The sequence below is a fragment of the Myxine glutinosa genome, chromosome 9 (genome assembly GCF_964187855.1).
Source record: "Myxine glutinosa chromosome 9, kmMyxGlut1.1, whole genome shotgun sequence".
In the NCBI taxonomy this organism is placed as follows: domain Eukaryota; kingdom Metazoa; phylum Chordata; class Myxini; order Myxiniformes; family Myxinidae; genus Myxine; species Myxine glutinosa.
The window spans coordinates 63,371,057-63,385,094 of record NC_136269.1 but is presented as its reverse complement, the minus strand read 5'-3'; the positions used below and the strand labels follow the sequence as shown (position 1 = coordinate 63,385,094).

Sequence of the window (14,038 nt, the reverse complement as noted above, 5' to 3'; positions counted from 1 at the left end):
CCTATCCAATTCTCCCATTCCCTGACGAATTATCCTATTCTCCCACTCTCCTATCCTACCATCCTCACCAACTAGCAATTTTCTTCACTCTCTATTCTCTGTCCCGCTCCCTCCCACTATCTCTCTCACTACCACTCTGTCATCTGTCTTTCTCCCTCTCATCCTCTCTCTGTCTTTCTCCCTCTCATCCTCTCTCTGTCTTTCTCCCTCTCATCCTCTCTCTGTCTTTCTCCCTCCCAATTTCTCTGCCTTTCTACCTCCCACTCTCTCATCTGTCTTTCTACCTCCCACTCTCTCTCTCTTTCTTTCCTCTCTCTGAATCTCCCCCTCTCTTTCTCCCTTCCAATATCTCTCTTTCTCCCTTCCAATCTCAATCTCTCTCTATCTATCTATTTCTTTCTTTCTTTCTCTTTCTCTTCTCCTCTCTCTCTCTCTCTCTCTCTCCCCCTCTCTCTCTCTCTCTCCCTCTCTCTCTCTCCCCCTCTCTTTCTCCCTTCCAATTATGCTCCCTCTCTCTCCTTCCAATCTCTCTCTGTCTTTTTCCCTCCCACTCTCCTCCCAACTGTGTTTCCATCTGTCTACCTCATCCTCTATCTTTTATCACCCCCCCCCCCCCCTCCCCACTCCCTCTCTGCCACTTGCTTCATTAATGATCACAAAAGTGCTCTGATTACCAGGGGTTTGAAATAAGACTGCTATTGAGGTTTTTCACAATGAAAATCACTGTTATTTTGAAATTTGCAACCCTATATGCATTTTCATCAATTGTATGAAGAGGCAGAATGTACAGAGGACTGCAAACAAATAGATCCTCTTTACGCCTACTCATTCCAACTACCCCACCTCCAACTGACTGATTAATCCGAGCACGACAACAATCCACTTTCCCATAACAATGTGTCTCTCACCCTTCCGAATGCACAGCTTTTATGACGTTGCACATTTGTTTGTCACCAAATTTCAACGTAAATAAAAGGACTTTAAATAATCTTTTGAATCACAAAAATTGGTCTTTTCACTCTGTTTTTGGAAAATATAGTCAGATGTACAGGAAACATTTTTTGTCTCTATCACCCAATCCCACAGCACTGCTTGGGCTCGAGTCTGCACAAACTGACGGCAAAATGGGAGTTTGTGGCTCGGTGCAAGAAGATGACATGCTGGAGGCAGAACGCAGGGATGAGCACGAGGAGTCGATCCTTGCCGTGCTTGGCATAACCGGCACTGTACTCAACTTGATGGTCATCATCTTTGTGTACATTTACACGACCGCTTAGCCCAAGTCGACCTGGCACGTTTTCTGTTGGCAAGGCCACACGTTTATCGAACAAGCCTCACGGATGCTGGATTTTGTTTTGTTTTTATGGTGAAGAATGGCAACCCCCGTTACAAAATACAGGCTGGACCTGCTTGGCCTCTGTCTCTCTTTATTCATATGCCTTATCCGAAGCAAAAATAAACGAAAGCACAGCCACTTGCAGCAAGACTGGACAAAAAAATATGTACAGCCATAAAGTCAGACAGGGGCATGTTCATTCAATTACCTCCATGTCAACGGCATCGTGGAAACAATAATCCGGGGCAGTGGGGAGTGCTGTTTGTTTACAACGTGTGGTACGGTACGGTTCTCAATGAGGCTCAGAGCAACAGGCACCAAATACGAAGTCTAATGATAATCACGGATTGCCCTCGACATGTTTGAATGAAAAACTGCTGGAGGGTTATACTTATTTTTTCCTCTTTTATATACAAGCAAGTTACATTTTTGTGCATATCCACATTCATAGCCAAGAAGTATAAAATCATTTAACTTGTCTATATTTGCAATACTTCACAAATGTTTACCTTTGTCAAGCGATTGTTGTTGCAACATATTTTGATGTATTTACACTTTTGGCTTCAGCACTCGCTTCTTCACAAACTGCAAACGAGTGCCGAAGTGAAAGTGAAATTGTGTTAGTTGTAAAGATAAAAAAAGAATGAAAGGAAGTTGTGAGTGCGTTGCCTGTATCACATAAATACACAACACACACAACATGCATTTTAAAGGCCATTTTCCCTACTAGAGCGGGGGCTAGCCTTGCGGTCCCCATGACAATCTTCTCCATTTTGCCCTATTTTCTGCATCTCTCCTTGTTAACCTCCTTGCCCGCATTTCTTCTTCCACCATCTTTAGCCAAGTCTTTCCCGGTCTTCCCCGTCCTCTACTTCCTTCGACATTCATTTCCATCATTCTTCTCAACCAGTCACTTTCATCCTTCCTCAACACATGACCAAACCATCTCAACCTGTTCATCTGCACAGCATCAATCACAGGCTCTATTCCCATCATTTTTCGCAATTCATCATTTGTCTTCCTCTCTCTCAACGATACTCCGCACATCCATCGAACCATTCGCATTTCCACCCTTTCCAACCTTCGTTGCTGCTCTACGTTCATTACCCATGTCTCGCTCCCATAAATCATAACACTTCTCAGACATGCAGCATACACCTTTCCCTTCGGCTTCAATGACACTCCCCTCTTCATCAGCACGCCACTCAGTTCCCGAAACTTCTTCCATGCACATCTCACTCTAGCAACCGTTGCCGAGTCTGATCCACCTTCTCCATTCAGCATGTCTCCGAGGTAGCAAAATGTTTTCACACCTTCCAGCTTCACGCCGTCTCCAAGATCCAACTCAACATTTCCTCCACCTGCAGCTCCCTCTGTGCACACCTTACACTTGAATGTAGCTGCCACACTGGTTAATGACCCTCTCAGACCACTACATTTTTGATGAACCCACTCAGCGCACATTGTACATTGAATGGAGTTCACTCCGACACCCTTCCTACACACAGCACAGGGCCACTTCCCAGTTCTTTCCACCTCACCACATGCTTTACCACTTGCCATCACCTTCGTCTTTCCGATATTCACCTTCAGACCTTTTGTCTCCATACATTCCTTCCACTTGTTCATCTTTTCCTTCAGTCCATCCATATTTTCCGCAATCAACACCAGATCATCTGCATACAACAACTCCCACGGTAAACCCTCCTTTACATTCTGAGCCAGCACCTCCATCACAGCTACAAATAGTAGTGGACTTAGTAGTCATATTCATAATATTCATAGTCACATAGTCTTAGTAGTCATTCATAGTATTCATAATAGTCATATTCATAATGCAGTCATAATATTGGAAGGTTTTCCTAGAGCTGACTACACAAGTGGATGCCAGTGTGGTTCAATTGAAACAGAAATATTTTTGTGTGAAGCTCAGGATAATGGGTGGGAGGTAGTGGTTGAGGGGTGCGGAGGAGGGCCAAAATTTACTTATTGACCGTGTGTAGTCAAGAATCTCACGTCAGTAATCTCATCTCCTGCCGGTAGGCCTACCATAAGGAATGCAGGACATCACCTCGTAGTTATATGTAAGCAACAGTAATGGTGAACATCATTCACTTCAAAACATACAGAACTAGAATGGCACTCTTCGATGTTGTGACGTCGACTAATATGACTGCCCACATCATTACATCATCACACACAATTGTACCAAGTATGGTCAAAATCGCATCTCTGGTTCACAAGTTAGCGCAGCAACATAATTTTTACCGAACAGGACCTCTGACCTTTGACCCCATATTGTAATCCATTTATCTTTACATCATTATACATACTTGTACCAAGTTTGACTTCTTTCCCTTCACCATTGTTAAAGTTATGGCGGTAAGAAAAACCTATCACAGAAACTGACCTTTGACCTCTTCATGCAGAAATCAAATTAGTTCATCTTTGATTCATAATATCTACTTATACCAACTTTGGTCAAAATCCCATCATTGGTTCACAAGTTATCGTGGTAATCAGATTTTTACCAAACATGACCTCTGACATTTGACCTCATGACCCCAAAATCTAATGAGGTCATCTTTACCTCATTATACACTAGCAGAGGTACCCGGCTTTGCACGGGAGTGGGAGGAGGAGGGGAGGGGGAAGAGGAGGGGAGGGGAACGCTAATTTTAAAACCCGAAATTTTTTTAATGTTTATGTCTCCGTGACATTCCTGGGACCATCCCGAGTCGAACAGTACTTTCCGCTCGCAAATCCGTCCACGGGTTCTCGAGATCTTAGAGATTGTAGACCCGAAGTTTTTTTAATTTTAAGGTGTGCTGTAGTCAGAAGCGCTAGAAGCGCTGCGCTCCCTCCCTTCGAATCCCTCTCTCTTCTGCTAGTGCTAATAATACGCTAATTTTAAAACCCGAAATTTTTTAAATGTTTATGTCTCCGTGACATTCCTGGGACCATCCCGAGTCGAACAGTACTTTCCGCTCGCAAATCCGTCCACGGGTTCTCGAGATCTTAGAGATCATAGATAGAGGCCAACTCTACTTTATATATATAGATACCTGTACCAAGTTTAACTCAGATCCCTTCAGCAATTCTCAAGTTATCGCAGTCACGAAAAGCTATAATGGACAGATGGACGGATGGACAGACAACATGAAAACATACAGTGCATTCAGAAAGTATTCAGACCCCTTCACTTTTTTCACATTTTGTTATGTTGCAGCCTTGTGCTGAAATCGTTTAAATTCATTTTTTCCCTCATCAATCTACACTCAATATTCCCCATAATGACAAAGAGAAAACAGGATTTTAGAAAGTTTTGCAAATTAATTAAGAAGAAAAAACTGAAATATCACATTTACATAAGTCTTCAGACCCTTTGCTATGACACTTGAAATTTAGCTCAGGTGCCTCCCATTTCTCTTGACCATCTTTGAGATGTTTCCACACCTTGATTGGAGTCCACCTTTGGTAAATTCAATTGATTGGACATGATTTGGACAGGCACACACCTGTCTATATAAGGTCTCACAGCTGACGATGCATATCAGAGCAAAAACCAAGCCATGAGGTCGAAGGAACTGCCTGCAGAGCTCAGAGACAGGATTGTGTCGAGGCACAGATCTGGGGAAGCCTTCAAAAATTTTTCTGCTGCATTGAAGGTTCTCAAGAGCACAGTGGCCTCCATAATTCTAAAGTGGAAGAAGTTTGGAACAACCAGGACTCTTCCTAGAGCTGGCTGCCCGGCCAAACTGAGCAATCGGGGGAGAAGGGCCTTGGTAAGATAGGTGACCAAGATCCTGATGGTCACTCTGGCTGAGCTCCAGAGATCCTGTGTGCAGATGGGAGAAACTTCCAGAAGGACAACCATCACTGCAACACTCCACCCATCTGGGCTTTATGGCAGAGTAGCCAGACGGAAGCCAAAAAGTTCAATCTTGGTTTCATCAGACCACAGAATCTTGTTTCTCACATCCTGAGAGTCCTTCAGGTGCTTTTTTTGCAAACTCAAAGCGGGCTTTCATGTGTCTTTCACTGAGGAGAGGCTTCCATGCCTATATATATACATATATATATATATATATATAGGCATGGTATATATATGAATATATATATATATATATTCGACGTATATATATATATATATATATATATATATATATACAGTCACGTGAAAAAGTAAGTACACCCCATGTAAATTTACATTTGTAGTCCATTGTATAATTTAAATAAACATAAATGCAAATTTCGCATGTGGAAAAAATAAGTACATTACCACTACATTTATCACCACATTTATCACTACTTCAAATACCTAAAATTAGAATCAGGTGCACCAGCTCAGGTGCAAATGATTAGAACATCGTTAGAGAGGATCTTGGAGGAACCTGTCATATTTAAACCTCAGACATTTCGTTTGGTTTGCTCTTTGTTGTTGAAGTGTGCGGCGTCACCATGCCTAGAGCAAAATAGCTCTCTGAGGCCTTCAGAAAGAAGGTTATAGATGCCTACGAGTCTGGGAAGGGATTTAAAAAGATCTCCAAACAATTTGAAATCAATCATTCGACTGTCTGGAAGATCATCTACAAGTGGAAAAGATTCCAAACAAATGCCAACTTGTTCAGGCCAGGCCGTCTCAGCAAGTTCAGCCCGAGAGCAGACCGCAAGATGCTGAAAGAAGTCTCTAAGAACCCCAGAATGTCATCACAGGACCTACAGGTAGCTCTTGCCACTGTTGATGTCAAAGTGCACAAGTCCTACCATTAGAAAGAGGCTGCACAAATTTGATCTACGTGGGAGGTGTGCCAGGAGAAAACCTTTGCTGTCCAGAAAGAACATCAGGGCAAGACTAAAGTTTGCCAATGAACACCGAGGCAAAGACCAGCACTTCTGGAACAATGTGCTTTGGATAGATGAGTCAAAGGTAGAGGTATTTGGCCACAGTACCAGAAGACATGTTTGGCGAAAACCAAAGACAGCATTTGATCACAAGAACCTGATACCAACTGTAAAGCACTGTGGTGGAAATATTATGGTTTGGGGCAGCTTTGCTGCATCATGGCCTGGGCAGCTCACCATCATAGAATCCACGATGAATTCTTCATTGTACCAGAGGGTGCTTGAGGATAATGTGAGGCCATCTGTCGGAAAGTTGAAGCTCAACCGAACATGGACCATGCAACATAACAATGACCCTAAACATACCAGTAAATCCACCAAGGAATGGCTGAAAAGAAAGAAATGGAGGGTTCTGGAATGGCCAAGTCAAAGCCCGGATCTAAATCCCATCGAGATGTTGTGGGGGGATTTGAAACGAGCTGTGCATGCAAGAAACCCCTCAAACATCGCACAGCTGAAAGAATTCTGCAAGGAGGAGTGGGCAAAAATTTCTCCCAGTCGATGTCAGAGACTGGTAGACAGTTATAAGAAACGCCTACTTGAGGTTGTTTCTGCCAAAGGGGGCAATACAACCTATAAGAGCCAGGGGTTGTACTTACTTTTTCCACATGTGAAATTTGCATTTATGTTTATTAAAATTATACAATGGACTACAAAATGTAAATGTTTCATGATATTTGTTATATTATATCACCTTTATCTATCATTATTGTTGAAATGAAGATCAAATAGCTGTATGTTGAAATATGTTGAAAAAGTCAAAACTTTACATGGGGTGTACTGACTGTGTGTATATATATATATATATATATGTGTATATATATTATATATATATATATATATATATGTTTTAGTGTATATATATATATATATATATATATATATATATATATATATATATATATATAGTGTGTATATATATATATATATATATATATATATATATATATATATATATATATATATATATATATATATATATATATATATATATATATATATAGTGTGTATATATATATATATATATATATATAGTGTGTATATATATATATATATATATATATATATATATAGTGTGTATATATATATATATACATATATATATATATATATAGTGTGTATATATATATAATAATAATAATAATAATTCATTTATTTTGTATAGCGCTTTTCCAGAAGCCCAAAGGCGCTTTGACAGAGTGGCAAACATAATGCATAACAATACATGAAAACAACAATTGCAAAAAAGACAAGAATCAATAGGGAAATATTTAAAGCAAAAGGAGGGAGAAGGAGAAGAGATAGTCAGGGGTTAAATGCTGTGGGTTGAATGTTGAATGCAGTGTTGAACAGGTGGGTCTTTAGTGATGTTTTGAATGTGGTGAGTGAGGAGGAGTCTCTGATGGTGTGAGGTAGTGAGTTCCAGAGGGTGGGCGCAGCGATGGAGAAGGCCCTGTCCCCCCAGGATCTGAATTTGGTCCGGATGGAGGGGGTCAGGAGGTTTGTACCAGCAGAGCGGAGGTTGCGGGTGGGAGTGTGTCTGGAGAGGAGGTCAGCCAGGTAGGATGGGGCCAGGTTATGGAGGGCTTTGTATGTCAAGAGGAGGATTTTGTACTGGATTCTCTGGGGGATGGGGAGCCAGTGAAGCTTGTAAAGGACGGGGGTGATGTGGTCACGGGTCCGGGAATGGGTGAGTAGACGGGCAGCGGAGTTCTGAATGTATTGGAGTTTATTGGTGATATTTGAGGGTGAACCATAGAGGAGGCTATTGCAGTAGTCCAGACGGGAGGTGATGAAGGCGTGGATGAGGGTTTCTGCAGCCGTGGAGGAGAGGGATGAGCGGAGACGGGCAATGTTTTTCAGGTGAAAGAAGGCTGACTTTGTGATCTGTTTAGTGTATTTGTCGAAGGAAAGGGTTTGGTCAAAGATGACGCCAAGATTCCGGATGTGAGGGGAGGTGGATACTGGGATACCGTCGATGTTGAGGGCAAAGTTATGGGTGGATTTTTGTGAGCGTTTTTGGGCCAATGATGATTATTTCAGATTTATCACAGTTAAGCTTGAGGAAGTTGATTTGAAGCCAGGATTTTATTTCAGTGATGCAGTTTGTCAGGATAGAGTGGGTGTCGGTGGAGACGAACTTGGTGGAGATGAAAAGCTGGATGTCATCGGCGAAGCAGTGGAATTGGAGACCATGACGGCGGATTAAGTGACCGAGCGGGGACAGGTAAAGGATGAAGAGGAGGGGGCCAAGAACTGAACCTTGGGGGACACCTTGGGGGAGGGGAGCAGTGGGGGATTTGCAGTTATTGATGGAGATGAACTGGCATCTGTCATAGAGGTATGATTTAATCCAAGAGAGGGCAGTGCCGGTAACGTTAAAGGTGGATTCAAGTCGGGTGAGGAGGATAGTGTGATCGATGGTGTCAAAGGCAGCGCTGAGGTCGAGGAGGACGAGAATGTTGAGGTTGCCAGCGTCAGAGGAGAGGAGAAGGTCGTTGGTGATTTTGAGGAGAGCGTATATATATATATGAACCAACCGAGAATGGGTATTTTGTTGTGTATGTGTTATTGTGTGTTTCTATTAGGTTTTGGTTTTGTTGTTGCAAATTTGTGTGTAATTAGTCGTTTTTTTGTTCGCGCGTCGTGCGGCCTTGTCTCTCCAGGCTCCCTCCCCCCCGTCAGTGTTTTGTGAATATAAGTTCTTTCCTTCATAGCATTTGCTTGTTTCTTTGATTTTCTTTTTTCCCCCCTACCTCTCACGAACATCTTACGTTTTGCGTTTTGAAAACAGAACAAACAAATAAACAAACACACAAAAAAATCCATCTTAATTCTTTCTCTCCTCCCGGACACGTGCTTGTTCGCTCTCCTCCTCGTCTCAACTTGTGCCCCGCCCCCTATATCTCGTTTTTCTTCCACCTCTGCTCCTTGCTTTCTCAAATCCACGTTCTCACTTAGAGACTTTTCCCAGATTGTTTTTCATGGTTTTGTTTAAATATTATTTAAATATGTTTAAACCGCAACCGTGATGCTGACGCCGCCCCCCCCCCCCTCCACGCCCCCCCCACCCCCCCAGAATTTCCATGTTTTAAACGTTTCCCAGTGTGTACCCTGGATTAAAATAGGTACACCGTATCCCTGCGTGTCGTAAGAGATGACTAAGAGGGTTGGCGTCAGGCTGGGCATCCGGCCATAAAAACATTGCCTCAAAAAGAGAACCATGACAATTACAACCAAATATGGGCAGGGTACAGCCCGAAGTGGAGATCGGTTTCTGAGGTTTGGGACATGGAATGTAGTGACAATGACAGGGAGATCAGGAGAAGTGGTGGAAGTATTGGTCAGAAGAAGAGTGGACATATGTTGTGTGCAAGAGACGAGATGGAAGGGAAGTGGTGTGAGAATGGTGAAGGGTAGGCAGGGACAGAAATACAAGTTTATGTGGCAAGGGTGCCTGGAGGGCGTGAATGGTGTTGGTGTCCTGTTTTCTGAGGAGTTTGTAGACAGTGCGGTGAGTGTGACTAGAGTGAGTGATAGGTTGATGATGGTGAAAATGATGATTGGAAAGCTCTTGGTGAACGTCATCTCGGGATATGCTGCGCAGGTTGGTCGAAGCAATGAAGAGAAGGACAAGTTCTGGTGTGCGATAGAGAAGCTGATGGAAAACGTGAAAGATGAGGAAGTTGTTGTGGTAGGAGGAGACCTAAATGTACATGTGGGAAGGAGTATGGATGGTTTTGACGGAGTTCATGGGGGTTACGGATATGGTGTGAGAAATGGAGAAGGTGAAAGGATTTTGGAGTTTGCTGATGGAGCTGATTTGTCGATTTGTAATACTCAGTTCCAGAAAGAGGATAATAAGGTTGTTACATACACGTCAGGTGGGTCGACGACAACCGTTGACTACCTGATGGTGCGTAGGCGAGATAGGGGGCACCTCCGGGACACAAAGGTGATCCGGGGGAGGAGCCTGTTTCACAGCACCACTTGGTTGTCTGCGACATAATGGTGAAAGGTGCGAGGAGAGCTCGGCGGGTGAAGTACCAACCGAGAATGAAGGTGTGGAGGTTAAAGAGGTGACAGTAAGGGGGGCATTAAAAGAAAGGCTGATTAGGGTCGAGGATGATGTGGTTGAGCTTGAAAGTGCTTGGATGTCAATGAAAGCTAGACTGTTGGGAGCCGTCGGTGAGGTATGTGGATGGACAAAAGGACCACCGAGGCACTCGGAAACATGGTGGTGGGATGGTGAAGTTGGAAAGAGGATTGACGAGAAGAGGAAGAGGTTCAAGGAGTGGCAGAAGGCGAAGGGTACGAGAGCAGAAACAGCAGAGCATGAAAGTTATAAGGCAGCCAGGAAGGCTGCAAAGAAAGAGGCAGCAAAGGCGCAGGAGGCATGTAGGAAAATGTTTGGAGAACGCTTGGATTCGGAAGAGGGTCAGAAAGCAGTATTCAGGATTGCAAAGCAGATAGCAAAAGAGAGGTGTGATGTGATGCGGGTGAGTTGCTTGAAGGATGAAGTGGGACAAATCGTTGTCGACCCAGATGGAATTAAAGGAAGATGGAAAAGATATATGGAAATGCTGTTGAATACAGAGAATGAATGGGATGGCAACATAGAGAGTAACCCAGTTTTAGGACCGGCAGAGAAGATAACTGAGAAGGAAGTTGAGGAAGCGATAAAAGCAATGAAGGGTAGAAAAGCGGGAGGGCCGACGGGAGTTGTGGGAGATATGTTGAAGGTAGCAGGAAGTTGGGGTGTGAAGAGAATGACAGAGATCTGTAATCTGGTGGTGAAGGAAGGCCGCATTCCAGTGGATTGGGAACTGAGTACGCTCGTCCCTCTATACAAGGGGAAAGGTGACCCTCTGGAGTGTGGCTCGTACCGAGCGATAAAGTTATTGGAGCATGGAATGAAGGTATTGGAAAGGGTGTTGGAGAGGAGGATAAGGAAGAATGTGAAGATCGACGAAATGCAGTTTGGATTTATGCCAGGAAGAGGAACGACAGACGCGCTTTTCATTGTGAGGCAGTTGCAGGAGAAGTACATGGAGAAGAGGAAGAGGTTGTTTCTTGGGTTTGTTGATCTGGAGAAAGCATTCGATAGGGTTCCACGCAAAGTATTGACACGGGCATTGAGGAAGTTAGGAGTGGAGGAATGGTTGATCAGAGTAGTGATGGCAATGAACAAAAGAGCGCGCACAGCTGTAAGGACGAAGGACGGGAACAGTGGTGAGTTTGAGGTGAAGGTGGGAGTGCATCAGGGGTCGGTACTAAGTCCACAACTATTTGTAGCTGTGATGGAAGTGCTGGCTCAGAACGTAAAGGAGGGTTTACCGTGGGAGTTGTTGTATGCAGATGATCTGGTGTTGATTGCGGAAAGCATGGATGGACTGAAGGAAAAGATGAACAAGTGGAGGGAATGTATGGAGACAAAAGGTCTGAAGGTGAATATCGGAAAGACGAAGGTGATGGCAAGTGGTAAAGCATGTGGTGAGGTGGAAAGAACTGGGAAGTGGCCCTGTGCTGTGTGTAGGAAGGGTGTCGGAGTGAACTCCATTCAATGTACAATGTGCGCTGAGTGGATTCATCAAAAATGTAGTGGTCTGAGAGGGTCATTAACCAGTGTGGCAGCTACATTCAAATGTAAGGTGTGCACAGAGGGAGCTGCAGATGGAGGAAATGTTGAGTTGGATCTTGGAGACGGCGTGAAGCTGGAAGGTGTGAAAACATTTTGCTACCTCGGAGACATGCTGAATGGAGGAGGTGGATCAGACTCGGCAACGGTTGCTGGAGTGAGATGTGCATGGAATAGGTTTCGGGAACTGAGTGGCGTGCTGATGAGGAGGGGAGTGTCGTTGAAGCTGAAGGGAAAGGTGTGTGCTGCATGTGTGAGAAGTGTTATGATTTATGGGAGCGAGACATGGGTAATGAACATAGAGCAGCAATGAAGGTTGGAAAGGGTGGAAATGCGAATGGTTCGACGGATGTGCGGAGTACCGTTGAGAGAGAGGAAGACAAATGATGATTGCGAAAGATGATGGGAATAGAGCCTGTGATTGATGCTGTGAAGAGGAACAAGTTGAGATGGTTTGGTCATGTGTTGAGGAAGGATGAAAGTGACTGGTTGAGAAGAGTGATGGAAATGAATGTAGAAGGAAGTAGAGGACGGGGAAGACCGAGAAAGACTTGGCTAAAGATGGTGGAAGAAGAAATGTGGGCAAGGGGTTTAACAAGGAGAGATGCAGAAAATAGGGCAAAATGGAGAAGATTGTCATGGGGACTGCAAGGCTAACCCCCGCTCTAGTCGGGAAAATGGCCTTTAAAATGCATGTTGTGTTGTTGTTGTATACAATGATATTCTAGGCGATTGTGTGCTTCCAACTTTGTGGCAACAGGTTTGGGAAGGCCCTTTCCTGACTCAGCATGACAATGCCCCCGTGCACAAAGCAAAGTCCATGCAGAAATGGTTTGTCGAGATCGGTGTGGAAGAACTTGACTAGCCGGCACAGAGCCCTGACCCCAACCCCATTGAACACCTTTGGGATGAATTGGAACGCTGGCTGCGAGCCAGGCCTAATTGCCCAACATCAGTGCCCGACCTCACTTATGCTCTTGTGGCCGAATGGAAGCAAATGCCTGCAGCAATGTTCCAAACATCTAGTGGAAAGCCTTCTCAGAAGAGTAGAGGCTATTATAGCAGCAAAGGGGGGACCAACTCCATATTAATGCCCATGATTTTGGAATGAGATGTTCGACGAGCACATACGTGCGTGATGTTCGGGTGTCCACACACTTTGGGCTATGTAGTGTATACACATGTGTGTGTGTGTGTGTGTGTGTGTGTGTGTGTGTGTGTGTGTGTGTGTGTGTGTGTGTGTGTGTGTGTATATATATATATATATATATATATATATATATATATATATAATAGTCCAACGCCGTCTGTCTGTCTGCCTGCTTGTCTCCCCCCCCTCCCCCAACCCCCACCCACCATCCCCCCTTAAAACACAGAAACGCTCCTTAGAGAGAGAAAAATATTCACCAAAAGTTGCTTGAAATGAATCCAAACCTCAACGAAAAATTATATTTTTTCCAGTCGGACCAAAAATTGAACCTGTGTGGTCTAGAAGTGTATAAGGCAACAGACCGCTGTTTCAATCACACTCACTCTGATTTTCTATTGTCTCTACTGTTAAGAAATATGATGATTTTGAAATTCCACAATTCTTGATTCAGTATATTTAACAGACTGAGGGTGTGTCTGTTCCCCCACACCCCCAGAAACAAGGAAATGCTCCTCGGAGACTATAAATTCCATAAAATTTTCCTCCAATTGATCCACACTGATTTGCAGAAATTTATAATTATTAAGTAATGGCTGCTTTAAATTCATCCAAACCTACGGGAAAATTATAATACTGCCTCAATATAGCTCTTTCAACCATTGCAAGAATAAAAAGCTTATTTTTGGTTTTTCCGCAGTGATATTTTAACCACGGGCTTCCAGCTAGTTATATATGATAGGATTTGGCAATCAGGTAACACTTTGCAAGCCCATAAATTCACACACTAACACTATCTCAGTCGTCACAGAGGTGGTGTGAATTCAAAGAACAAAATCTGGGGCAAATCCATTTTCCCATCTGTGGAGAAAACACATGGCAAGGCCTGCATATCATGTTAATATCATTAATCAAAACGTACCCTAAATACATAAAAACAATGTTTGGTGAATAGCATGTTTATGCGCTCTCATTCAATTTCAAGGACAGGTGATATCCTATGAGTACTCAG

General features: G+C 43.6%; 1 protein-coding gene across 3 annotated transcripts in view; it reads right to left on the bottom strand.

Moving 5' to 3' along the window:
• The window catches only part of BIRC6 (baculoviral IAP repeat containing 6), a 538,457-nt gene that overhangs the window by 107,652 nt on the left and 416,767 nt on the right, over window positions 1-14,038 (bottom strand). The gene's annotated exons all lie outside the window — the stretch shown is intronic.